Raw genomic sequence first — 27,405 nt, forward strand, 5'->3', positions numbered from 1 at the left:
TCTATCTATGGAGTAATACGCTTTTCTAAAATCAATAAACGTCGTAACATGTGGTTGACCAGCAAGTGTTCTAATTATGTTTGTAAGGTTAATAATTTGCTCCGAAGAGCTCCTCCCTTTTCTAAATCCACCCTGGTATTCTCCTATCTGTGCATCGTGACTGGTTGAGTCCTATTTAGTAATATCTTTGAAAGGACTTTGTACGGAACGGGTAGAAGGGCCCCCTGTAATTGTTCACATCTGATCAGTCACCCTTTTTGGGGCTCTGAGCACTATGGGACTTAACATCTGAGGTTATCAGTCGCCTAGAACTTAGAACTACTTAAACCTAACTACCCTAAACGCGTCACACACATCCATGCCCGAGGCAGGATTCGAACCTGAGACCGTAGTGGTCGCGCGGTTCCAGACTGAAGCGCCTAGAACCGCTCGGCCACACCGGCCGGTAGTCACCCTTTTTGTGAAGTGGATGTATAAGTGCCGTCCTCCAATCTTGTGGGACCTTCTCGATTCACCAAATTTCCTTAATAATTGTACCGAGGTGTAGTGCTACTTTTTCCTCACCCAGTTTCAAAAGTTCAGCTGTGATTCCATCGTCACCAGGTTTGTTGTTCTTGAGGGATTTTATAGCTTGCCGAACTTCATTTAGAGTTGGTGGATGTGATTCTGCATGGTTTTCTTCTAGAGTTTTGAATTCCGGTTTCTCTGGAGGCGCTCAGCTGAGAAGATCTCCGAAATAGTATGCTAAGATGTTGCAGTTTTCCCTGATTTGACACGAAAATTTAAATTGGGTGGTTCGTAACCTTTCAGGTGTCTTTTGGAAGTTTGGTAATAGTCTCTGAATTTCTTTTGAGTGAAGTACACCAGTATTTGTTGAAGGGATAGTTTTTCATACAGTGTCTTTTCGTTTCTGATATTGTAGGATGCTATTTTTCTGCCTTCTCCGAAACTTTCGAGGTTGTTTTGTGTCGGATTCGATTTAAATTTTTGCCATGCTTTTGTCTGTTTTCCAAAACTTCATTGCACTTTTCATTTCACCAGATATTCTTGTGTTTAGTTTTGGTTGGAAGAGATTCTCCTGCAGCATTCATTGTTTGAGACTTCATTTCGTCCCATGTCTCACCTTGCAATTTTGATTTGAAATAATTTTGAATATCTGCCTCAATATTCCTGGTATCAAAATGCTTTCTCATTGGTTTATTATTATTTATTCCTGAGTTTGGGATGAATTTAATTTTAGACATAACAAGATAGCGATCCGTATCTATTTCGGCTCCTTTCTGTACCTTAATACGTTGAATTGTCCTAAATTCTCTTCTAGAAATGGCTGTGTGGTCACTGTGTTTCTACATTTGATCGTCAGTGCTTGGACGCTGTTGGACGTAGAGCTGAGGATTGTTACGGACTCCGTTATATTTCTTCTAACAATAAAAGCTGTACCTCATAGAGGGCATTTTTCAAAGATTTTTATAAATTCTGTAATTCCCCGTTTCAAAAGAATTTTCATCAGTATAGCGAGTATCTTGTAGTGCCAGAATTAGGATATTATGGTGTTCAAGTGCTTGAGTCAGTTCTTGATGTTTTCCCGTTTCGATCAATGAGTTAATGTTCAGTGTTCCTATATTATATTTCTTCTTGAATTTGAGTTTTTCAGGTTCTTTTGATAAAACAAGAGCAGAAAGTGCAGGCTCCCTAGAATCCGAAATGCCTGCTTGCGACCTGAGGTCGAGCGATTTTGCTCCCTGGGGTAATTTGTTCTCGTTATCACTCATAGTCCACAAAATTTGTAAGGTTGAAGTGGTGGAGCTTTCTGAAGAAGGCTCGAGACACAACTGGAGTGTTAATGCAGAGGGTTTGTGTTTGAGCCGTCGAGAGCTATTTTATTTCGCTCAAGTCCGCTGGCAAGGCCAGAGAGGACACCCCCCCCCCCTCCCCTATCCACCACCTGCGGACTCTCCACGTCGGAGTAGCACCTCTCTCATTTTTTTCCTGATCTCCGGAACTGTGTGAGTTACGAAGTCGATCAAGATCACCACAACGGATGATTCTTCTGCAGAAATTCGGGTAATCGTTTGTCACTAATTTTACTCACTGACGTGTGTTGCCAGCTAGATGAAGATGTCCTACCAGAAATTCAAAGTGATTATAGCCAGTCATTGTTATCTGTTTCTTGGTTTATTTCCTTTCTTGACAAGCATGCCCTTGAGGACATTCTGTTTGCAAATATCTGTACGAAAATTTCCCAATGTTGTGAAGCAGATAACATTAAATAAAAGGATGTCAGTAGACACACGACTTTCAAAACTCGCACAATGTACCACCTCTCAACTACAGTTTAAGATCCTGTGTTTAAAAAATTCATAAATATTCCCAAAATTATAATTTACAAACTCGGCAAAAGTTATCAACTTTTCAGATATCCTGTTTGAATTATGGTTTATTTGTTAAAATGAAAAATAATTTGACCACTACAGAGGCCTTACTTCTGACTGGTAGATAAGTATACGTAATATTAGTATCACTGAGAATATGCAATACCAGTCGTACCTTATAAAATATGTCCAGTTACAAGAAAGACACTGCAGAAAATATTTCAATCTAGATAAGGGCTATTAACATGAAATAAAATATCAGTTTTAGAATATCTGCCATAGAATTGGACAATCTTTCAAAATTAGTTAGTTTCATATTCCATGTCTCATTTGCACGATAAATCATAATGACGTGAAATGAGTCATTTTACATACACATAACAACATAGTTTTTAAATATGGCCACATGATGGACATTTATGAACGACGTTTGTTATTTTTTGTTTATTTTTCAAAATGATCACAGATGTGAGTTGGTAATTCCTACCCACCACCTTGTACACATAAATGGGGAACAATAGTGGAACTAGAATTGAGCCTTGGGGAACCCCATACGTGATATCTCCTCAGTCAGACTAATGTCCCCAGACTACACTGGCTGAATTACTAAGTTAACCTCTCTTCATTATTTTGGTTAGATATTACCACGTACTTTGGTGCTCTTTGAGAGCATAGATTCTCATGTTAATTGTCAAAGATGTCTGTAGATTATTTTAGGAAGCAGAAAATGATTTTCAGTTACATTATATTTTGTTTCCAATAAATTTATATGCATGTGTAAATAATTAGAAGGTGCTGTATCGCCTCGCCCAAAACTCAATTTTACTGCGCAACCTGCCTAAGAGAAGAAATCCGCAGATATGACATATCATGCAGCTTCAAGGGATCGTCAGTTAAGTAATGTCGTAATTAAAATTTCCTCGAGAAAATTGAGTCTCATCTTCATCCACAATAATGATGGAATCTGAAGAAATTAACGAAAAGTTATGCTACGGTCGGGACCTTAACCTAGATCTTCTTGCAGAGATGCTAGCCATTACACCATCGCAGCACTGCAGCTAACATTGCTGCACGGACTACCCTAGTCCAATGCCCTCCCCAACACCAACTTCAATTCACGTCTTCAGCTTATTTTCCCCTTCTTAGATCGTCACTACTGCCGAGGCTCTCCACCATTGGGATATCACCACAGCGTTGGACATAATGAGGAAATCCTGTACCTCAAGTGTAGGTGATCCATAGTTCGTGATGGAGAGAGCACTGGACTTGGGTAGTCGGTGCAGTAGTAATTGCTGTAGTGCTGCGCTCGTGTTATCGCTAGCATTTCTGCCTAGTAAGCAAGGAGAGCCGGGTTCAAATTTTATTTCGCATCTTCAGTTTCCATCATTAATTACGTAAGGGGCCGAAATTTGAGGGGGAGGGTGGGGTTAAAAGTTGTAGAAGGAGACCAAGGCTCAACTACGGTAAGCGGGTTCCAAGGGATTTAGGATGGAGTAGCTATGCAGAAATGAAGAGTCTTGCAGAGGATACACGAGCGAGGATAGTAACATCAAGCCCGTCTTCGGACTGAAGACCTTAACAACAAAATCAATAACAAGAATGAGTTTCATTTTTACAATTTCTCAACCTGACAAGAAATCTTGGAAACTTTATTGCAGTATTTCAATTTTTACTGAAGACGAAACGTAGACTTTTTTTCAGAATTTCAAATCTTAAAATTATCTAACGGAAATTTATTAATCCTCGTTCTATTTTCTTTAATAACAGGATCAAATCAGATAAAAATACACTCCTGGAAATGGAAAAAAGAACACATTGACACCGGTGTGTCAGACCCACCATACTTGCTCCGGACACTGCGAGAGGGCTGTACAAGCAATGATCACACGCACGGCACAGCGGACACACCAGGAACCGCGGTGTTGGCCGTCGAATGGCGCTAGCTGCGCAGCATTTGTGCACCGCCGCCGTCAGTGTCAGCCAGTTTGCCGTGGCATACGGAGCTCCATCGCAGTCTTTAACACTGGTAGCATGCCGCGACAGCGTGGACGTGAACCGTATGTGCAGTTGACGGACTTTGAGCGAGGGCGTATAGTGGGCATGCGGGAGGCCGGGTGGACGTACCGCCGAATTGCTCAATACGTGGGGCGTGAGGTCTCCACAGTACATCGATGTTGTCGCCAGTGGTCGGCGGAAGGTGCACGTGCCCGTCGACCTGGGACCGGACCGCAGCGACGCACGGATGCACGCCAAGGCCGTAGGATCCTACGCAGTGCCGTAGGGGACCGCACCGCCACTTCCCAGCAAATTAGGGACACTGTTGCTCCTGGGGTATCGGCGAGGACCATTCGCAACCGTCTCCATGAAGCTGGGCTACGGTCCCGCACACCGTTAGGTCGTCTTCCGCTCACGCCCCAACATCGTGCAGCCCGCCTCCAGTTGTGTCGCGACAGGCGTGAATGGAGGGACGAATGGAGACGTGTCGTCTTCAGCGATGATAGTCGCTTCTGCCTTGGTGCCAATGATGGTCGTATGCGTGTTTGGCGCCGTGCAGGTGAGCGCCACAATCAGGACTGCATACGACCGAGGCACACAGGGCCAACACCCGGCATCATGGTGTGGGGAGCGATCTCCTACACTGGCCGTACACCACTGGTGATCGTCGAGGGGACACTGAATAGTGCACGGTACATCCAAACTGTCATCGAACCCATCGTTCTACCATTCCTAGACCGGCAAGGGAACTTGCTGTTCCAACAGGACAATGCACGTCCGCATGAATCCCGTGCCACGCAACGTGCTCTAGAAGTTGTAAGTCAACTACCCTGGCCAGCAAGACCTCCGGATCTGTCCCCCATTGAGCATGTTTGGGACTGGATGAAGCGTCGTCTCACGCGGTCTGCACGTCCAGCACGAACGCTGGTCCAACTGAGGCGCCAGGTGGAAATGGCATGGCAAGCCGTTCCACAGGACTACATTCAGCATCTCTACGATCGTCTCCATGGGAGAATAGCAGCCTGCATTGCTGCGAAAGGTGGATATACACTGTACTAGTGCTGACATTGTGCATGCTCTGTTGCCTGTGTCTATGTGCCTGTGGTTCTGTAAGTGTGATCATGTGATGTATCTGACCCCAGGAATGTGTCAATAAAGTTTCCCCTTCCTGGGACAATGAATTCACGGTGTTCTTATTTCAATTTCCAGTAGTGTAGAAGTACAGTGAACTGGATTAGAAACGCAAGGCACCTTCCGTTCATTTCTTATTGTACGGAAAAGGAGAGTCGTGAATGATGGAAAGATCTAGTTCATTCCAGAGGATGAACGGTTATGACCCGACCCCTGATTACAATGCTTTTACCATCCCTGGTGCGATCTGCAGCTTGAGTAAGGTAACGGGTCTGTGTAGTGACACGACTATACTGCAGAGTCTCTAGAGGACTTACAATCTGCATGCTAATCTGGCTGACAGCAGTTCAGTTCTTTCAGACACTTCTGCAGATTGTGGTATAATTTTAATCACCAAGATACGAAAATACTGATGCACAGGGATGCAGGGAAAAGGTAGCAAATATAAACCTATGGGAGTATAGATTCACAAATTTAACAATTTTTATTAAGCATATAGAAACTCTAAGGAAGGGCATTATGCAATTCTGCAAGATAGCATTAGTTACACTATGTGATCAGAAGTATCCGGACACCCCCATATTAGATGAGTTGTGCAGCCAGGTACTCCATATCTGCGACCTCAGTAGTCATTAGACATCGTGAGAGAGCAGAATGGGGCGATCCGCGGAACTCAAGGACTTCGAACGTGGTCAGGTGACTGGGTGTCACTTGTGTCATACGTCCGTATGCGGTTGTTGAACTAGACAAACATTTATCTGCAGCGAATTCATCTAGAATCAGTCACCTCTTTAACTGGCTGGAATCTAGAAACATCTAATGCTAAAACCATTGGTTTCGAAAAGATTATTTATACCACGTACTTTGGTGCTCTTTGAGAGCATAAATTCTCATGTTAATTGTCAAAGATGTCTGTAGATTATTTCAGGAAGCAGAAAAGGATTTTCAGTTATATTATAGCTTTTATACTGTATTTTGTTTCCAATAAATTTTATGAATATGTAAATAATTAGGAGGTGCTGTATCGAATCGCCCAAAACTCAATTTTACGGCGCAACCTGCCTAAGAAAAGAAATCGGCTGATATAACATATCATGCAGCATCAAGGAATCGTCAGTTAGGTAATGTTGTAATTAAAATTTCCTCGAGAGAATTGAGTCTCATGTTTATCGACAATAATGGTGGAATCTGATGAAATTACGAAACGTTGAAGGGACACGCACAGCACAAAAGCGTACAGGCCGACGTCGTCAGTTAAATCACACAGACATTCCAATCTGCATCAGGATTCACTGCAAGTACTACGACAGTTAGGCGGGAGGTGAGAAAACTTGGATTTCATGGTCGAACCGGTAAATGCCAAACGACACCTCGCTTGGTCTAAGGATCGTAAACATTGGACGATTGTACAGTGGAAAAACGTTGTGTGGAGTGACGAATTACGGCACACAATATGGTGATCCGGTGGCAGGCTGTGGGTATGGCAAATGCCCAGTGAACGTCATCTGCCAGCGTGTGTAATGCCGACAGCAAAATTCTGAGGCGGTGTTATGGCCTGGTCGTGTTTTTCATGGAGGGGGCTTGCACCCCTTATTTTGCGTGGCACTATCACAGCACAGGCCTACGCTGATATTTTTAAGCACCTTCTTGCTTCCCACTGTTGAAGAGCGATTTGGGGCTGGCGATCGCATGTTTCAACACGATAGAGGACATGTTCACAATGGACGGTCTGTGGCGGAGTGGTTACACGACAATAACATGCCTATAATGGACTGGCCTGCACAGAATCCTGACATGAAACCTATAGAACACCTTTGGTATGTTTTGGAACACCGACTTCGAGCCAGGCCTCACAGACCGACATCGATACCTCTCTTCAGTGCAGCACTCTGTGAAAAACGGCTGCCATTCCCCTAGAAGCCTTCCAGCACCTGACTGAACGTATGTCTGCGAGAGTGGAAGCTGTCATCAACGCTAAGACTGTGCGAACACCATACTGAATTCCAGCATTACCGATGAACGGCGCCACTAACTTATAAGTCATTCTCAGCCAGGTGTCCGTATAGTTTTGATCATATAGTGTATGAATCAGCTACAGTCGATTGTTCAGTAGTCGAGAAACTATTTTAATTATCTATGTACTGCTGCGATTTCAGTGTGATGACTCTTCAGCAGTATAGATTCAGAGTATTTCGTTCTCCTCTTAGCAACATAAAAATTGTACACTGAAACCCTTACGAGTTCTTGATCAATGTACGCTACGAAATACTGTTAATTGAACATGACTAATACCGTATGGTACTACAAGATACTTGCGTCTCTTAGATACGAATTATATGTTGGTTATCTTGTTGACTACCATTGTCCATTGTGTCAGAGTTTATTTCCTGTACATGAAAGTAATATTCTTTCTACCCTTCACCCAAGAGGGTAAAAATGTGTCATGACTCTAGATTGTCGTCCATAATTACGCAAATCAAACTAGTTGCAGTCATTAAATCCCCTTTAGTCAAATTTAAGCTCACTAAAACAGATGTGAAAATCTAATTCTCCAACCATCACCACATACATGACGTATAGTGTTCTTCGCTATTAAATTACGTAAAGTGAAATTACAAAAACAGCCAATATACACTCCTGGAAATTGAAATAAGAACACCGTGAAGTCATTGTCCCAGGAAGGGGAAACTTTATTGACACATTCCTGGGGTCAGATACATCACATGATCACACTGACAGAACCACAGGCACATAGACACAGGCAACAGAGCATGCACAATGTCGGCACTAGTACAGTGTATATCCACGTTTCGCAGCAATGCAGGCTGCTATTCTCCCATGGAGACGATCGTAGAGATGCTGGATGTAGTCCTGTGGAACGGCTTGCCATGCCATTTCCACCTGGCGCCTCAGTTGGACCAGCGTTCGTGCTGGACGTGCAGACCGCGTGAGACGACGCTTCATCCAGTCCCAAACATGCTCAATGGGAGACAGATCCGGAGATCTTGCTGTCCAGGGTAGCTGACTTACACCTTCTAGAGCACGTTGGGTGGCACGGGATACATGCGGACATGCATTGTCCTGTTGGAACAGCAAGTTCCCTTGCCGGTCTAGGAATGGTAGAACGATGGGTTCGATGACGGTTTGGATGTACCGTGCACTATTCAGTGTCCCCTCGACGATCACCAGTGGTGTACGGCCAGTGTAGGAGATCGCTCCCCACACCATGATGCCGGGTGTTGGCCCTGTGTGCCTCGGTCGTATGCAGTCCTGATTGTGGCGCTCACCTGCACGGCGCCAAACACGCATACGACCATCATTGGCACCAAGGCAGAAGCGACTATCATCGCTGAAGACGACACGTCTCCATTCGTCCCTCCATTCACGCCTGTCGCAACACCACTGGAGGCAGGCTGCACGATGTTGGGGCGTGAGCGGAAGACGGCCTAACGGTGTGCGGGACCGTAGCCCAGCTTCATGTAGACGGTTGCGAATGGTCCTCGCCGATACCCCAGGAGCAACAGTGTCCCTAATTTGCTGGGAAGTGGCAGTGCGGTCCCCTACGGCACTGCGTAGGATCCTACGGTCTTGGCGTGCATCCGTGCGTCGCTGCGGTCCGGTCCCAGGTCGACAGGCACGTGCACCTTCCGCCGACCACTGGCGACAACATCGATGTACTGTGGAGACCTCACGCCCCACGTGTTGAGCAATTCGGTGGTACGTCCACCTGGCCTCCCGCATGCCCACTATACGCCCTCGCTCAGAGTCCGTCAACTGCACATACGGTTCTCGTCCACGCTGTCGCGGCATGCTACCAGTGTTAAAGACTGCGATGGAGCTCCGTATGCCATGGCAAACTGGCTGACCCTGACGGCGGCGGTGCACAAATGCTGCGCAGCTAGCGCCATTCGACGGCCAACACCGCGGTTCCTGGTGTGTCCGCTGTGCCGTGCGTGTGATCATTGCTTGTACAGCCCTCTCGCAGTGTCCGGAGCAAGTATGGTGGGTCTGACACACCGGTGTCAGTGTGTTCTTTTTTCCATTTCCAGGAGTGTATCTGCGAGAGACAAAATATTTCCATACGTAAATAATGTACCATAGACCCGGTATTCACATTCATGACTTTAATTGAAGCAAATACAATTCTCCCCTGTGGGTCTGGGGGTTAGAATAGGCCCGAGGTATTCCTGCCTGTCTTAAGAGACGACTAAAAGGAGTCTCAAACATTTCGGCATTCTGTGATGGTCCCCTGTAGGAATTCACTTCCATTCTCCAAAATTCCTCCGAAGAGCGACCCAACTGGGGAAGGGTGGCTTACATGGTGCATCACGTCCATCATGCACTGAGACCTTCAGCATTCTTTATTGTCGCAGTTCTGCAGTTCCGCTCATTTTCCATCTGTTGGGCGAGGACACTTTCCTGGTTGCGTTTTCCTCCATCCATTGTGCAGTGTCGTTTTCTCCACCGACGATGATCATGGACTTCTTTGCACCTCACATCCAGCACAGAAGCCAGTCCGTTGTGTTGGGGCCGCCATGTACCCTATTGGTTGTAGACCCCTGACTACACAGGGATCGCTCTGCTGATGCCTGCGCCGTTAACTCCCCATGTATGCCAAGGAGTAGATGCTCATCTCCCTGCGGTATTGGGACTCCTGGCAATGGTCATTCTGCCAGGTGGCCTTTGTTGAGGCTGGATGGCACCTGTGCGGAGGGCCCCTGGTCGGAGTGAGTGGCATCAGAGTGGATGACACCCCATTAAGCATACTACGTCATCACTTGCTGGTGGTGAAATACCTCTTGTCTCTAAGCGATCAAGGTCTCAATTTAATGCACGGAAGTATGGCCCCAAATGGTTCCCCTCCCTGGCCATACCATGGGAGGAACGCCAGGCTAAGGATTGCCGTGAATCTTATTTGCCCCAGTACCTCATACGTATGAGAGTTGATGGGGAATCCTTCATGTCGATGAAGCCTCAGTTTTTTGTGGAGCATTTAGAGGACAAGTTTGGGGAGGTGGAAGGATAGTCCAAAATGCAATCTCGGTCTTGATAAAAACAGCATCCTCTGACCAGTCTGGCGACCGCTGCAGGACCTAAATCTCGCTGGACCCTGAGACACAATGGATATAGAATGCTCAGATACTCAGTTGGTGGCAGCAGGTGACCCTCAGGCGTAAACTGCCTCCTTTATTGCTCCATGCCTTCCCAGCCTCACTGTGACTTCATCCTGGAATTGCGCCGATTTTTCCACCACCTGGCTGAGCTATGACAACTGTTAAGCTTTACATTTGCTTTCTCCATTGCCCTCCAGGAAATCTCGTTCCTGGCAGTGCAGACCCCTGCCCTCTGCAGCTATAGGGGATATTACAAGAACCGTGGCGAATATAGTAGAGTGTGGGGTGGAGTTTGCGTCTATGTCCTGAACTCAAAATGTAGTGAACGTATGCCCCTTCAAACTCCCCTTGAAGCTGTGGCTGTCAGGATAAGAATGGCGCGGGAAATAACAGTCTGCAACATATATCTTCCTCCAGGTGATGCAGTACCCCTGAACATATTGGCAGCACTTATTCATGAACTCCCTAAATTTAGGAGATTTTAACGCCCATAACCCCTTGTGGGGTGGCACTATGCTTACTGGCCGAGGTAGAGATGTTGAAAATTTACTGTCTCAACTCGACGTCAGCACTTAAATACTGGGGCCCCCATACAATTCAGTGTGGCTCATGGTACTTCCTCGGCCACTGATTTATCACTCTGCAGCCCAGGACTTCTCCCATCTGTCCACTGGAGAGCCCTCAATGGCTTGTGTGGTAGGCGTCATTCCCCCAGATGCCTACCCAGATGGGATTTAAACAAAGCAGACTGGGAAGCTTTCACTTCTGCTGTCACCGTTGATTCTCCCCCACACGGTAACATCGATGTGGTGGTTGAGCGAGTAACCAGAACGATCGTTTCTGCGGCGAAAAATGCGATCTCTTGTTCCTTAGGGTGCCCCCGGCGAAAAATAGTACCTTGGTGGTCGCCGGAAATCACTGAGGCCACTAAAGAGTGTAGGCGAGCTCTACAGCGACATAAGCGGCACCCATCCCTGGAGCACCTATTAGCTTTTAAACGGCTCCGGGCCCCTGTTCGCCAGCTCATAAAAAGACGGAAAAAGGAGTGTTGAGAGAGGTATGTCTCAACCACTGTGCACAGTACGTCGCCTTCACAAGTTTTGACGAAGATCAGACGTGTGTTTGGGTACTAGACCCCGACAGGTCTCCCTGGCATTAACATCAACGGCCTATTATCTTCAGACGCAAACGCAATTGCCGAGCACTTTGCTGAGAACTATGCTCGAGCCTCTGCGTCGGTGAATTACCCCCCAGTCTTTTGGACCCTTGAACAGCGGATGGAATGGAAACTCTTCACATTCACTGCACGCCACAGGGACCCATACAAAGCTCTATTTACAAAGTGGGAGCTCCTTAGTGCCCTTGCACATTGCCCCAACACAGCTCCTGGGCCAGATCGGATCCGCATTCAGATATTTAAACATCTCTCGTCGGACTACCAGTGATATATCCTCGCCATCTTCAACAGCATCTGGAGCGATGACGAGAGAGGGCCATCGTTTCGGTGCTTAAACCTGGTTAAAACCCGCTAGATGTGGATAGCTATCGGCCCATCAGCCCTACCAACGTGCTTTGTAAGCTGCTAGAACTTATGGTGAGTCGGCGGTTGTGTTGGTTCCTGGAGTCACGGAGCTCACTGGATCCATGCCGGGGTGGTTCCCGCCAGGGCCGCTCTACCACTGATAATTCCGAACAGCTTTTTCCAGACGCCAACACATTATTGACTTCTTCTTAGATTTAAAGAAAAATTGTGACACGACGTGGAGACATCATATCCTTGCTACATTATATGAGTGGGGCTTCCAGGGTTCGCTCCCGATTTTTATTCAAAATTTCCTGTCGCTCCGTACTTTCCGTGTCCAAGTTGGTGCCTCCCATAGTTCCCCCCGTAACCAGGAGAATGGAGTCCACCAGGGCTCCTTATTGAGTGTCTCTTTATTTTTAGTGGCCATTAACGGTGTAGCAGCAGTAGGGCCATCCGTCTCACTTTCTCTGTATGCAGACGACTTTTGCCTTTCCTGCTGGCTCTATCCCACGTAAGCTGGTGTGTTTCTGGCAACAGTTTTCATCGATCGTCATTTTGATCTTTGAGTCGACTTCGATGCTTATTTGTCTGCTGCTCATCTTTGGCGCTGCTGGGGAGGTGTGTCGGGATCGGCGGTGAGCGAAAGTCACGTGTTACTGTGTACGTAGGCAGGACGGCGAGTGGACGAGTCGGACGACGAGGGAGCAGAGGCCAGCGGCTACGGCGTGTTGAGTCGTGAGGGCAGATCCACCGCCCATGGTGATTTGGTTTTCCTAGAGGTCGGAAGGACAAGCTCCTTCGAGTCTGTTATAAGCTACGCCGGCCGATGGAATTGGAATCGCCGAGTTGCTTCGGTGGGCAGCGTGCAGCTTAATTGAATATGCCAGTGTACTAAAAATCCTTTTGAATTGTTCTATTTGTTTATCACTTAGCTCGGTGTCGTGACTAACTATCTTGACGGCAGTTAAGGAAGTGTGGCTACGCCTAACCAACCGACATGAAGCGTGGTTAAAGACGTAGCTAGAAATGTAACGAGTAGTGAGTAAGTCCGGCTGTGGCGTTTCAAGACACGCCGAGATACGTGCTCTATTCTACCCTGTAGTTCATTTGGTACTTTGGAATGTAAATGTGCGCCGAGATAATTCTTGTCGTCTTAACTTTAGGGCATGATATTTAGCGGACTCATTAATCAAAGTTTTAGGGCTGGCACTGGCCAAGTATCTCACGGAGGCTAATTTGTTTCTATTCAGTTATATTGATCACCTGTTCTCTAGATAAGATTGTGTAGTTTATGTCTCAGAATATTGTCTGCCGATCATGTGTGTTGTGTTACAGATAATTGGCAGCGGTCGACGCGACCACACTGGGTGCAGAGCACCACACGGGCAGAGAGATATTTAAGGCCCTGTTCTTTCCTTTACATCTTGATTTATGTTGCCACTGTTGCGTGATTCCATCTTTCCGGTGGAGAATTATAGCATCTGAAGTTCAATTACAGTGCAAAGTTGAGTACATTTCTATGTCATTTCCTGTCTTGTGGATCTCTCGTATTGATTTGAATCCTTGGTCTGCTCGCGTCTATCGCTGATTCACACGCAATATTGAAGCTACCTCATTTTAGGGGTATTGTCATATGGTCACATTCTAGTTGTTATCATTGTAAGAATATTGTTGATTAATCAACTGAGTAAGTAAATTTGAAGATTGGGTTGGTCAAAATTAAAGCACCTCCTTAATTATTTTAGTCATTTGTATATAGTTTCGCTTAGGAAAGTTGGCTAGCCAAACCTTAAAAGATCTGTGTTCTTACGCTTAACCTGTTCCTCAGCTGATTGGAAATAATGAGCGTTCTGATGGGAATTGTATGGACATTTGTGCTATTTAAGTAAAGCTTACCTGAGTATATTTACCTAGTCATATTCAAATTTCAATTTTTATGGGTCTTGTTCCGGTTAAAGAAATTTATTTGTTATTTGTCCAAGAGATCTGGCCTTGCAAGGCAGTCTCCTGTATTATTGTGATTGCGATTTTATAATGCTTTTGATTGTAATAAAATATGTAGCAGCTACAACGGCTTTCTATTGTGATTCTGATGTGTCACTACCATAACACATTTCACCACGGCTTCCGGTTTTCAGCCACAGAGTCGTTTGTCATGCACTTCTGTCGGCGTCGTACCGTTCATCCGGAACCAGAAATTACCTTGATGACGGTCCACTCACTGTAGTGGAGACATATCGATTCTTAGGATTGGTTTTCACGCTCACTTAACTTGGCTCCCTAATCTTCGTCAGCTTAAGCGGAAATGCTGATAGAACCTCAATGCCCTCCACTACCTGTGCAACACCAACTGTGGTGCAAATCGCTCTACACTGCTGTACCTCTGCAAAGCCCTTGTTCAATCCCGCCTTGACTATGGGAGTCTGGTATATGGTTCGGCTGCGCCCTCAGCGTTGCGGTTACTAGACCCAGTGCACCACTCCACTGTTGAGTTCGACTAGCGACAGGAGTTTTTAAGACGAGACAAGAGACTAGCGTACTGGTGGAGTCTGGAGTCCCTCCATTGCAGATCAGGCGTGCACAACTGTTCGCCAGTTACGTTGCATACATTCATAGCTCTCCTGAGCATCCAAATTACTGTCTCCTTTTCCCAACCACGGCGGTTCATCTCCCGCATCGGCGGCGCATGTCAGGGCTTACAATTGCGATTCGCGTTCGATTCCTTCTGTTTGAACTGGAGTCCTTCCTTTTACCACCCCTACTCTCGTCCGTTCACATACACTTCCATGATGTAAACCTAGGCCGCAGCTTCGTCTGGACCTTTCTCATTGCCCTAAGGAGTCAGTTAATCCCGCGACTCTCCGCCGTCACTTCCTCTTGATTCTTGACAAGCCCCAGGGCTTTGAAATGGTTTACACAGACGGCTCGATGGCTGATGGTCACGTTGGTTTTGCCTTTCTTCACACAGGACATATTGAACAGCACTCTTCACCAGATGGCTGCCGTGTATACGCTGCAGAGCTGGTGGCCATATCTCGTGCCCTTGAGCATATCCGTTCATGCTCTGACGAGCCGCTTGTTCTCTGCACTGACTCCTTGAGCAGCCTCCAAGCTATCGACCAGTGCTACCCTCGCCATCCTTTGGTAGCGTCCATCCAGGAGTCTATCTATGCCCTGGAACGGTCGAATGGTTCAGTGGTGTTTGTCTGAACCCCAGGATACGTCGGAATCCCAAGCAACGAACTTGATGACAGGCTGGCCAAATGCTCTATGCGGAAACCGCTTGTGGAGATGGGCATAGCTGAAATTGACCTGCATTCAATATTACGCCGCAAGGTTTTTCAGCATTGGGAGACGAATGGCATAACCTTGGTATGCACAACAAACTGGTTGCCATTACAGAGATTACGAATGTGTGGAAGTCCTCTAAGCAGGCCTCTCGCAGGGACTCTGTGGTTGTCTGCCGGTTCCGCATTGGCCACGCCTGGGCGACCCACGGCTATGTCTTGCGCCTTGAAGACCCACTTGAGTGTCAGTGCGGCACTCGGTTGACAGTGGCCCATATTTTGTTGCGCTGTCCTACTTTGACTGCCCTGCAACGAAATCTTCGGTTACCGTACTCGTTACCGTTAATTTTAGCTTACATCGCCTCATTGGCTGATTTAGTTTTACTTTTTATGCGTGATGGGGGAGGGATTTATCCTTCTATCTAAGTTTTAGCACCTGTCGTTTGTTCCTCTGTGTCCTCGACTATAGTGCTTTTAGGCTAGATATTTTAATGTGTTGCAGAGTGGCTGGCTTATCCTTTTACTCTCGTGGTTGGCCAGCCACGGTCATCTGCTCTCTTGTTTTAATCACTTCTACCTGTTTCTTGCATTTCTCTCCGGTTTTCTTGTCCTGTTTTGTTCATTGTAGTGTTTGTTGACCTTGTGTGGTTCTCGTGGTTTTTTCCTTTCTAACTGTTTTGTGCTATGAGTGTCGTTTGTTTTATTCTTTCTCTTGCGTGATTATTTTAATAGGCACAAGGGACCGATGACCTAGCAGGTTGATCCCTCCCCCCTCCCTCCCTCTTTAAACCAACCAGCCAAATACAATGCTAGTAAAAGCATGGCGTCCAGTGCTCGCAGCAACCGGGAGAGCTATCGTTGTGCAGTGTTTTTCTATACAGGTTCACTAACAGAGACAAGTCGCATGCACCACCTGTCGGTGGATTGTACGTATTTGTTCGGTGTATATTCACACTGTAACTGTTTGTCCAACTGTGCTCTAGAGACACTGCTAGAGCACCAGCCTTTTGTATGCTGAGACCAGCGTGGAAAACGGCATAAAATCAATGCTCAGGCTCACCGATGTCTCATACGAACAGTCTTGAGGAGGCATTCATTTTTGTTCTGGTCTGGTTCACTGACCTGTCTCGCAAGCTAGCAGGCTGTGGGTTAACAATATGCGCAGGCCTGACAAACGCAGTTTAAGCTTTGTACTTTAGTGATCCAGTTCTATAATGGGATGCTTACGTAAATAGGATCACGGACAATTTCCTGCCGTATTCTTGTCCCATCTAGCTTTAATAGCGCTTCTAATGACTCTTACATGGACAGGATACTTAAATTTTAAGTTCCTTGTTTTTCCCTGTAAAAGAAAATTCCTGCGACTTAGCCAAGTAGCCAGGGGAAAAGTTCAGGGCTAAACGATTCTATGGCTCATCTCAGTAGAGTGTAGAGACTTCCCGCCATCTGAATCTCTCTAGAATCTCCCGGGGCGACTAAGCTCTCTGTGGAAGTGAGTAACGGCAGTTTCATAGTTCTCAGCAGCTTCCTAACCGGTTGTGGCATAATGCTTCCGCCCCTTCGTCCCGAAGTGCTCTGTAAACTGGAAATCCCTACTTCTGTACGCACAAAACTCCACGTGGGTAATCAAAAGCGTTACTTTCGTTATGAAAAGCGCTTAACGCAAAAATTCACATTGTAAATGGATTCAACGATAACGTGACTCTGAACCATCACTGACTTTGGCTTTGTATCGATCTTCATATCTGATTAACGGCAGGTATGTACTCCCTGAGAATGTATTTCCTTACACGAAATATATACGAGGCTATCATCGACAGAGAGAGACGGGCGGGAGCTTTCTTACTACGTATTTATTAGATTGGAACCTAATTTCGTAGCGGTTTTCCTTAAGTTTAATAAGTATAACAAATAGACTTAAAGAGACTTTTGTCATCATTAATATAGTCTCCTTCACTATTTACAACAGTCTGCCAATGATGGGGTAATTTTCCGATTCCGCGATTGTAGGAATCACGTGGTTTTTAGGCGAACAACCCATCGAGCCGTGTTCAGAGCGCATTTTCATCCGGATAGAAAGTTCCTTGAAAGCTATTAGACAGAGAGCGGAGAAGTTGAAAATCCGGAGAGCAGGAACAGATGCATAAGGTATGTGCGGAATGACTTCCCAGCCTAACTCCTGTACAGCGTTTTTTGTGACTAGCAGAATGCGGGCGGGCGTTACCGTGGAGTAGCATCACTTCACGCAGTCTTCCTGGTCGTTATTATTGGATTCCGTCTCAGTTGTTGACAATAAATGTCAGCAGTTATGATTACACCTCGGGGGAGCAATTCGTAGTACACCAAACCGTCGCTGTTCTACCACATGCATGGGATTATGTTTTATGGATGCGTGTAGGTGTTTGTACAGGAAGTTGCTGCTTTGTTTGGTTTAAGACATTCTTTTCTTTCCCTTACGGCAGTATAACGACAACTTTTTTCGTCACCAGTAACGATACAGGATAGGAATTTTCGGTGTTGTTCCCGAGCCAATTGATGACGAGCAAGCAGAGATGCACATATTGATTTTCTCTCGAGTACACTGAAGTGGATCATTGCGAATGAATGCTTTTAAAACATTTTCATGAAACCCCGAATGTCTTCCTGAACGTGGACAGTCACTAAGGTCAGAACGATGCTCGTTGAAACAAAGACACCATTTTTTTACGTGCTCTGTCCAATGGCATTATTCCTACAGACGACGTAAATGTTTTTGGTTGTCTCCGTTGCTGTCACCCCTCCATTGAACTCAAAGAGAAGAAAGTGTCGGAAATGTTACGATTTCTCCACTTGCCAGTCAATTTTCTGGCGGCCACAATTTCACTTACTGTCCCCAAATGACAGAATGACAATATTTAAACTAAAACAACAGTGAACTAGAAATGAGAAATGTCAACAGAAAAATAGACTCATAGAAACCGGATAACAAACATGTAAAATAAAAAATAAACACTACGAACCTACGTACCAACCTAATAATTTCGTTAATCACTACCTAAGAAGGATTGTCGCTGGACCTGGCATCCAGTGGAAACAGTTAAGAGGAGATAATCTCCTGTTTATCGATTTCAACGAGTAGAGCTCTTAGTGTATAATTCGATAATTATATGCATTTTCTGACTGACATATTACTCCTAAAGGAGAGTTACGGTAGCTGCTAGGAGAAATGGAACAGTTAGAATTGCATCAGATGAAACTTTGTGCTTTTCTGTTTCATGTACGGGACGATGAAAAAGTCGCTCATTCGGTCTTTGCTGCACGATTCCTCACATACTAGGAATACAAAAATGTCTTTCTCAAAATATCGCCATGCGCATATTTCTGGCAGTAAATGGACATTAAGTATTTCAATCTGGCAACACTCTAATCACATGTTCAGCAGATCGGAGTAGTGATGTGGAACTAGTGCAATGGATAGTGTTTTAAGTTGGCATACAGGAGGAGGAGGGTTCGATTCTAGGTCGGGGCATGTTTGCTTTTATTTGCTAATTTTAGTCCGCCATATAGTACTGTAGTATACATCGTTTCTTAAGCCATATGAATCCAAAATTTACATGGTACATGTGTGGAAGCTACTTGCAAAACACGTTGTTGGCCTTACTGGTGACGTCACGCCAGCATGACTTGAACATAGCAAGAATAACAGTGGGTACTAATCGATGGGACCATTGGGGAAGAGCACGCAAAAAACGTGTTTGGAATCTAGAAGATGTAGTGGTTTGAAACAATTTAAAAACTGACCAGTGAAAACGATTGTTCTTCCATTTCTGTGTTCGTGCAAATGTTTTGTAGAAGACCCGTTATTATAGCTGTATGACGATTAAGAAACGAATACCGTACCACGTAGACTACATTTAGCAAATAAAACCAAATACGCTTCGACCGAAAATTGAACCCTTGACCTTCTGCATGCTAACCCAAAACGTTACCCACTGTACCATTTGCACAGCAGGGCTCCCGTTTGTTGACAGGTAGCTGCGGCATATGTGATTACAGTGTCGCCAGACTGCTAGTCTTTAACGTCCATTTACTCCCGGAAATATGTGCAAGGCGAAATTTTGTGACAGACAAAAAGTGGTTCAAATGGCTCTGAGCACTGTGGGACTTAACATCTATGGTCATCAGTCCCCTAGAACTTAGAACTACTTAAACCTAACTAACCTAAGGACAGCACACAACACCCAGTCATCACCAGGCAGAGAAAATCCCTGACCCCGCCGGGAATCGGACCCGGGAACACGGGCGTGGGAAGCGAGAACGCTACCGCACGACCACGAGCTGCGGACTTTGTGACAGACACTTTTGTATTGCTAGTATGTGAGTAATCTTGCTGTGAAGTCCGAGTGCGCGAATTTTTCTTCGCCTTGTATATTCTCATCCACTGAGATGAGCGGGAAGTGTATCGACCGCAGCCTTACTTAGTAGAGATCGTAAGTTGTTGTCAGCAGCTAACGTCAGGAATAGCCAAAGACGGGGCTAATATTCGATGAATAGAGTTGCATGTTTTCCAACTTTACAGCTATTGTAGAACGGGTGCGCACAGGCAGTGGCCAGAGAGACCCTATGTACTAAGGTGCAAACACCACAATAAAAAGTTGTTAGTAATGGATCATCAATAACCCGCCAGGTTAGGCGAGAGTAGTTCGCCGGCGGCCGGCGTGGAAGTAGGTTGGTTGTTTCGGGGAAGGAGACCAGACAGCGAGGTCATCGGTCTCATCGGATTAGGGAAGGAAGTCGGCCGCGCCCTTTGAAAGGAACCATCCCGGCATGTGCCTGGAGCGATTTAGGGAAATCACGGAAAACCTAAATCAGGATGGCCGGACGCGGGATTGAACCGTCGTCCTCCCGAATGCGAGTCCAGTGTCTAACCACTGCGCCACTTCGCTCGGTACGTGGAAGTAGGACGTAGTGTGGTGTGCGCTGCGCCGTCTTTGCTTCCGCGTGGTAAGTCTTGCGCTTGTTGCAGCTTATAGCTCTGTTTATAAAATACTTCGAGAAGTAATGAGTAGTATGCAGTGATGGCCAAACCATGTCGAAAAGATACATTGAAACTTACTTTTGATACTTGCTATGATCGACCCAAGTCGTTTGAAGTAGAGAATTGGTTAGAAGAAGATGGGAAGCTCTCCTTTAATGATATAATAGGGATCCACCTGTCGATTGTAGCTCGTGTTGTGTTCGTAAAATTGAGTAGTGCCGAGTTGTGCGAGAAAATAGTTGAGTCTTCCGGAGGTGTCACGAAATTTAAGCAATCTGATGGAAACGTGGGTGAAGTCACCGTTGCACATGTTGGTTTCAGCATTCCCACAGTTCGAATCTTCGAGTTGCCGTTTGAGATTACAGCAGAACAAATTAATGCCGTAATTTCACCCTTCGGGAAAGGACTCAGCAACTCTGCCGAGAAATGGTCAAGCGCGCACAAATTTCCAGTACTAAACGGAGTACGGCAGCTTCGAGTAGAGTTACAAAAGCACATCCCGTCGTACATCAATGTCTGCGGGTGTAGAGGGATTGTAATTTATGACGACCAACCGCGAACCTGTGCGGCCTGTAACAAGTCTGGGCATGTTCGCGCAGAACGTATACAGCGGCACGTGGCACAGCTTCCGGTCGGCGAGGCCGCCAGGCCATCGGCAATGACAACACTGCCTGGAACTTGTGCCGCCGTGTCACACGCACGGCCGATTACTTCCTCAGTCCCAGAATCGTGTGCAAATACATGTATTCCAGACACTGAAATTCCGATGGACGTCAGTGCCATCATAGCTGACGACCTACAAGAGTCCCGTCAGTCTACAAAGACAGTTGAAGTTCCACTGATACATGCACCTGCAACTGTAAAGGAAGCAGATCCGCCGGAAGCTGAAGGCCGAAACTCCTTGCAGGAAAGCGAAACTAACTTGGATACCGAAGAAAGTCCGTCGAGAGGCAATTCTCCAAAGGAAAATAAGAAACGCAGGCTGGCGCGCAAGGTGCAGAGGAGACAGCTCTCATACTACGACAAAAAAGCGAAAGAAATAGGTAGTAGCTTAAGATCGATAGCAACACGAAAGCGACACCAGTTTCTGAGGAGCGTTACTCTTCTCCGCTGGAAAAACGAGACGTCCAAGGAAAGCTAACAAAGAAAGCATCCAACCGCTCCCAAGAAACGAGCCACTCTCCTGAAGATTTACTCGTCCCACCCACGACGACAACGTCAACCAGCTGGGCACACGAAAGCGACCTTAACAATGTGGATGAATAAATGAAAGAAGTTTCCGAAACGAAAACAGACTGTACGCCAGCCCCAAAGGAGGCTGATTTCTTCAACGAAGACGTCTCCGTGAACGGGCTTTTTATAGAACAAGGACACACCACCGAAACGTTTGCTACCGGTGAATATTATTAAAAAGAGTTTTAAAGCTGGCACTTGCGAGATAAAACGGAAGAATGTTTTTTTTTTTTTAATTTGATCAAGTAGAACGAACAATGTCTGACATACAAGCATACAAGTTTGCTACAGTAAACCTTAATAAGATTCATAGTTCCTTTAAATTACAGAACTTAAAAGATTTTATATATGCTTCTCACAGTGACATTATCCTTTTACAAGAAATGACAGACATTGAGCTTGACAACGTACCTGGCTTCAACGCCATAACAAACCCAAGGCATGGAACGGAAATGGGCACAGCTCTGTTCACAAAGGAGGGCATAGTAGTCCAAGATGTGGTAAAACTACCAAACAGTAAAGGCATAGCGGCCACAATAAACAAGATACGACTCATTAACGTATATTCCCCTTGAGAGTCCAGCAACAGGCACCGCAGACCGGAGTTATTTAAAGAAGAAGTAGTCCCTCTGTTTGGAACTGGGAGGAGATTTTAACTGAGTTTTGCATGCCAAAGACCAAACTCCCAATTTCAACAAGTGTACTGAACTGGAACGTACAGATAATGATTTAAGACTAATAGACTCATGGGAGCATATGCACGGTGCAACAAGCGACCTACCGAGATAGAGGCACATGGTAGCTCAACATCTCACATCTGGAAGACCATGTTTGTCAGGAGGCATTTTACAAAGTATGGAGAGAGTGTGGAAGCAAATTTCTCTCGTACAACTCTGGCACTGACTTGTGGCTGAAAGATGATAAACCGAAAATATGGAGGTTTTTTATAAATTACTGAAAAGACAAAAACTTTAGGTACAAATCCACTATAGAATTCAACTTTAACTGTCTAAGGAATTTGTAGAAGTCCGATGAAACACTTGTGGGCAACTACGAAATAATTAATCAAATTAAAGCAAAAATTTTGGCACTTCGGTATAAACAGCTGGAAGGCTACCAAATAAACTCGCGTGCCCAGAATATAGCACAGCACGAGGTAACTTCCATTTTTCATGTCATTCGTGAAAGCAAAAGGGCGTCTCGCAAGATATTATCTGAAATAACAACTGATGATGGAAGGAAGCTGATGAAGCAAAGAGAGAGTAAAGAGGCAATCATACAGCACTTTGAATCCTTAATGTCTAGTCAACCAGTTGACGAACCGCTTCAAGTCGAGTTAATGATCAACATCAAAGGCAATGTAGTCTACGTGGAAGCACAAAGAATTTTATCGCAAATTCAGTGGCCTCGTAAAAGCCAAGTTTACTCTCATTTGCAACGAACTACTAAATCCCGAAAATGACATCCCGAAAGAATTTCGAGAGGGACTCGTAGTGTTAGTGCCAAAAAATACCAACACGAAAACTGAAGCGCTCTGAGGCCAATTACGTTTTTAAATAGGGATTACAAAATATTTGGTAGCATCCTCGCTCGCAGGCTGAAAACCACAATGACCAGCGTCATCGGCCCTTATCAAACAAATGTGGGCAAAGACAGCAAACTTCTGCAGACCCACTGTGATTACAGGGACCTAGTTTCAACGGTCGACGTGTACAATATAAAGTGTGCACTCATCTCATCAGACTTTGATAAAGCCTTCGACAGGGTTAATCATCGTTTCTTCCTTCGGACCATGGATGCAATGGGCTTCCCACCTAGATTCATTGCAGTAGTACGCAATACATTAACGAAAAACTCAGCCAGATTTGTCATCAATGGACACATTAGCCACCCGATTGAAGTCACCGGCTCCTGTAGGCAAGGGTGTCCAATGTCAATGGCACTCATCATCATAGGCATCGAACCCCTGCTTGCCTCCCTTATGAAACATCTCCAAGGACTACAAATAAATGAATAAAAGATCGTGTGCAATGTGTACGCTGATGATGTTGGTTTACTAGTAGTGAATGGCACTGAAGTGGAGAGCGCACTACAAATAGTAACAAAATATGAAAGGCATCTGGTGCAAAACATAATAGAACAAAGTCGGGGATTTTCAACATCGGCCGTGGCATTGGTACACAAACGAAGGGTCTGTTACAAGCGCTTGTAAGCATGAACTGTCTCTGCATAGATTTTAAAAGAAATATCAAGCACACTATTGCTGCGAATTATCGAAAATTACTTAACAGCATACGTGCCTCTGTACAAGCACATGTTGTTGTTGTGGTCTTCAGTCCTGAGACTGGTTTGATGCAGCTCTCCATGCTACTCTATCCTGTGCAAGCTTCTTCATCTCCCAGTACCTACTGCAACCTACATCCTTCTGAATCTGCTTAGTGTATTGATCTCTTGGTCTCCCTCTACGATTTTTACCCTCCACGCTGCCCTCCAATGCTAAATTTGTGATCCCTCGATGCCTCAGAACATGTCCTACCAACCGATCCCTTCTTCTAGTCAAGTTGTGCCACAAACTTCTCTTCTCCCCAATCCTATTCAATACCTCCTCATTAGTTACGTGATCTACCCACCTTATCTTCAGCATTCTTCTGTAGCACCACATTTCGAAAGCTTCTATTCTCTTCTTGTCCAAACTAGTTATCGTCCATGTCTCACTTCCATACATGGCTACACTCCATACAAAGACTTTCAGAAACGACTTCCTGACACCTAAATCTATATTCGATGTTAACAAATTTCTCTTCTTGAGAAACGCTTTCCTTGCCATTGCCAGTCTACATTTTATATCCTCTCTACTTCGACCATCATCGGTTATTTTACTCCCTAAATAGCAAAACTCCTTTACTACTTTAAGTGTCTCATTTCCTAATCTAATTCCCTCAGCATCACCCGACTTAATCTGACTACATTCCATTATCCTCGTTTTGCTTTTGTTGATGTTCATCTTATATCCTCCTTTCAAGACACTGTCCATTCCGTTCAACTGCTCTTCCAAGTCCTTTGCTGTCTCTGACAGGATTACAATGTCATCGGCGAACCTCAAAGTTTTTACTTCTTCTCCATGAATTTTAATACCTACTCCGAATTTTTCTTTTGTTTCCTTTACTGCTTGCTCAATATACAGATTGAATAACATCGGGGAGAGGCTACAACCCTGTCTCACTCCTTTCCCAACCACTGCTTCCCTTTCATGCCCCTCGACTCTTATCACTGCCGTCTGGTTTCTGTACAAATTGTAAATAGCCTTTCGCTCCCTGTATTTTACCCCTGCCACCTTCAGAATTTGAAAGAGAGTATTCCAGTCAACATTGTCAAAAGCTTTCTCTAAGTCTACAAATGCTAGAAACTTAGGTTTACCTTTTCTTAATCTTTCTTCCAAGACAAGTCGTAAGGTCAGTATTGCCTCACGTGTTCCAACATTTCTACGGAATCCAAACTGATCTTCCCCGAGGTCGGCTTCTACCAGTTTTTCCATTCGTCTGTAAAGAATTCGCGTTAGTATTTTGCAGCTGTGACTTATTAAACTGATAGTTCGGTAACTTTCACATCTGTCAACACCTGCTTTCTTTGGGATTGGAATTATTATATTCTTCTTAAAATCTGAGGGTATTTCGCCTGTCTCATACATCGTGCTCACCAGATGGTAGAGTTTTGTCATGACTGGCTCTCCTGAGGCCATCAGTAGTTCTAATGGAATGTTGTCTACTCCCGGGGCCTTGTTTTGACTCAGGTCTTTCAGTGCTCTGTCAAACTCTTCACGCAGTATCTTATCTCCCATTTCATCTTCATCTACATCCTCTTCCATTTCCATAATATTGTCCTCAAGTACATTTCCCTTGTATAAACCCTCTATATACTCCTTCCACCTTTCTGCTTTCCCTTCTTTGCTTAGAACTGGGTTGCCATCTGAGCTCTTGATATTCATACAAGTGGTTCTCTTCTCTCCAAAGGTCTCTTTAATTTTCCTGTAGGCAGTATCTATCTTACCCCTAGTGAGACAAGCCTCTACATCCTTACATTTGTCCTCTAGCCATCCCTGCTTAGCCATTTTGCACTTCCTGTCGATTTCATTTTTGAGACGTTTGTATTCCTTTTTGCCTGCTTCATTTACTGCATTTTTATATTTTCTCCTTTCATCAATTAAATTCAATATTTCTTCTGTTACCCAAGGATTTCTATTAGCCCGCGTCTTTTTACCTACTTGATCGTCTGCTGCCTTCACCACTTCATCCCTCAGAGCTACCCATTCTTCTTCTACTGTATTTCTTTCTCCCATTCCTGTCAATTGTTCCCTAATGCTCTCCCTGAAACTCTCTACAACCTCTGGTTCTTTCAGTTTATCCAGGTCCCATCTCCTTAAGTTCCCACCTTTTTGCAGTTTCTTCAGTTTCAATCTGCAGTTCATAACCAATAGATTGTGGTCAGAATCTACATCTGCCCCAGGAAATGTCTTACAATTTAAAACCTGGTTCCTAAATCTCTGTCTTACCATTATATAATCTATCTGAAACCTGTCAGTATCTCCAGGCTTCTTCCATGTATACAGCCTCCTTTCATGATTCTTGAACCAAGTGTTAGCTATGATTAAGTTATGCTCTGTGCAAAATTCTACAAGGCGGCTTCTTCTTTCATTCCTTCCCCCCAATCCATATTCACCTACTATGTTTCCTTCTCTCCCTTTTCCTACTGACGAATTCCAGTCACCCATCACTATTAAATTTTCGTCTCCCTTCACTACCTGAATAATTTCTTTTATCTCGTCATACATTTCATCTATTTCTTCATCATCTGCAGAGCTAGTTGGCATATAAACTTGTACTACTGTAGTAGGCATGGGCTTTGTGTCTATCTTGGCCACAATAATGCGTTCACTATGCTGTTTGTAGTAGCTAACCCGCACTCCTATTTTTTTATTCATTATTAAACCTACTCCTGCATTACCCCTATTTGATTTTGTATTTATAACCCTGTAATCACCTGACCAAAAGTCTTGTTCCTCCTGCCACCGAACTTCACTAATTCCCACTATATCTAACTTTAACCTATCCATCTCCCTTTTTAAATTTTCTAACCTACCTGCCCGATTAAGTGATCTGACATTCCACGCTCCGATCCGTAGAACGCCAGTTTTCTTTCTCCTGATAACGACGTCCTCTTGAGTAGTCCCCGCCCGGAGATCCGAATGGGGGACTATTTTACCTCCGGAATATTTTACCCAAGAGGACGCCATCATCATTTAATCATACAGTAGAGCTGCATGTCCTCGGGAAAAATTACGGCTGTAGTTTCCCCTTGCTTTCAGCCGTTCGCAGTACTAGCACAGCAAGGCCATTTTGGTTAATGTTACAAGGCCAGATCAGTCAATCATCCAGACTGTTGCCCCTGCAACTACTGAAAAGGCTGCTGCCCCTCTTCAGGAACCACATGTTTGTCTGGCCTCTCAACAGATACCCCTCCGTTGTGGTTGCACCTACGGTACGGCCATCTGTATCGCTGAGGCACGCAAGCCTCCCCACCAACGGCAAGGTCCATGGTTCATGGGAAAACTCGATGAACTTCAGAAAGTAAGAGTGTAAAATGTATACATCACTTCCAAAGTTAATTAAATGTATACATCACTTCAAAAGTTAATTACAAGTTGTGCCACCAACTGCGACTTTGTCTACAAGTA

Source organism: Schistocerca cancellata, chromosome 4 (genome assembly GCF_023864275.1).
Source record: "Schistocerca cancellata isolate TAMUIC-IGC-003103 chromosome 4, iqSchCanc2.1, whole genome shotgun sequence".
NCBI lineage: Eukaryota > Metazoa > Arthropoda > Insecta > Orthoptera > Acrididae > Schistocerca > Schistocerca cancellata.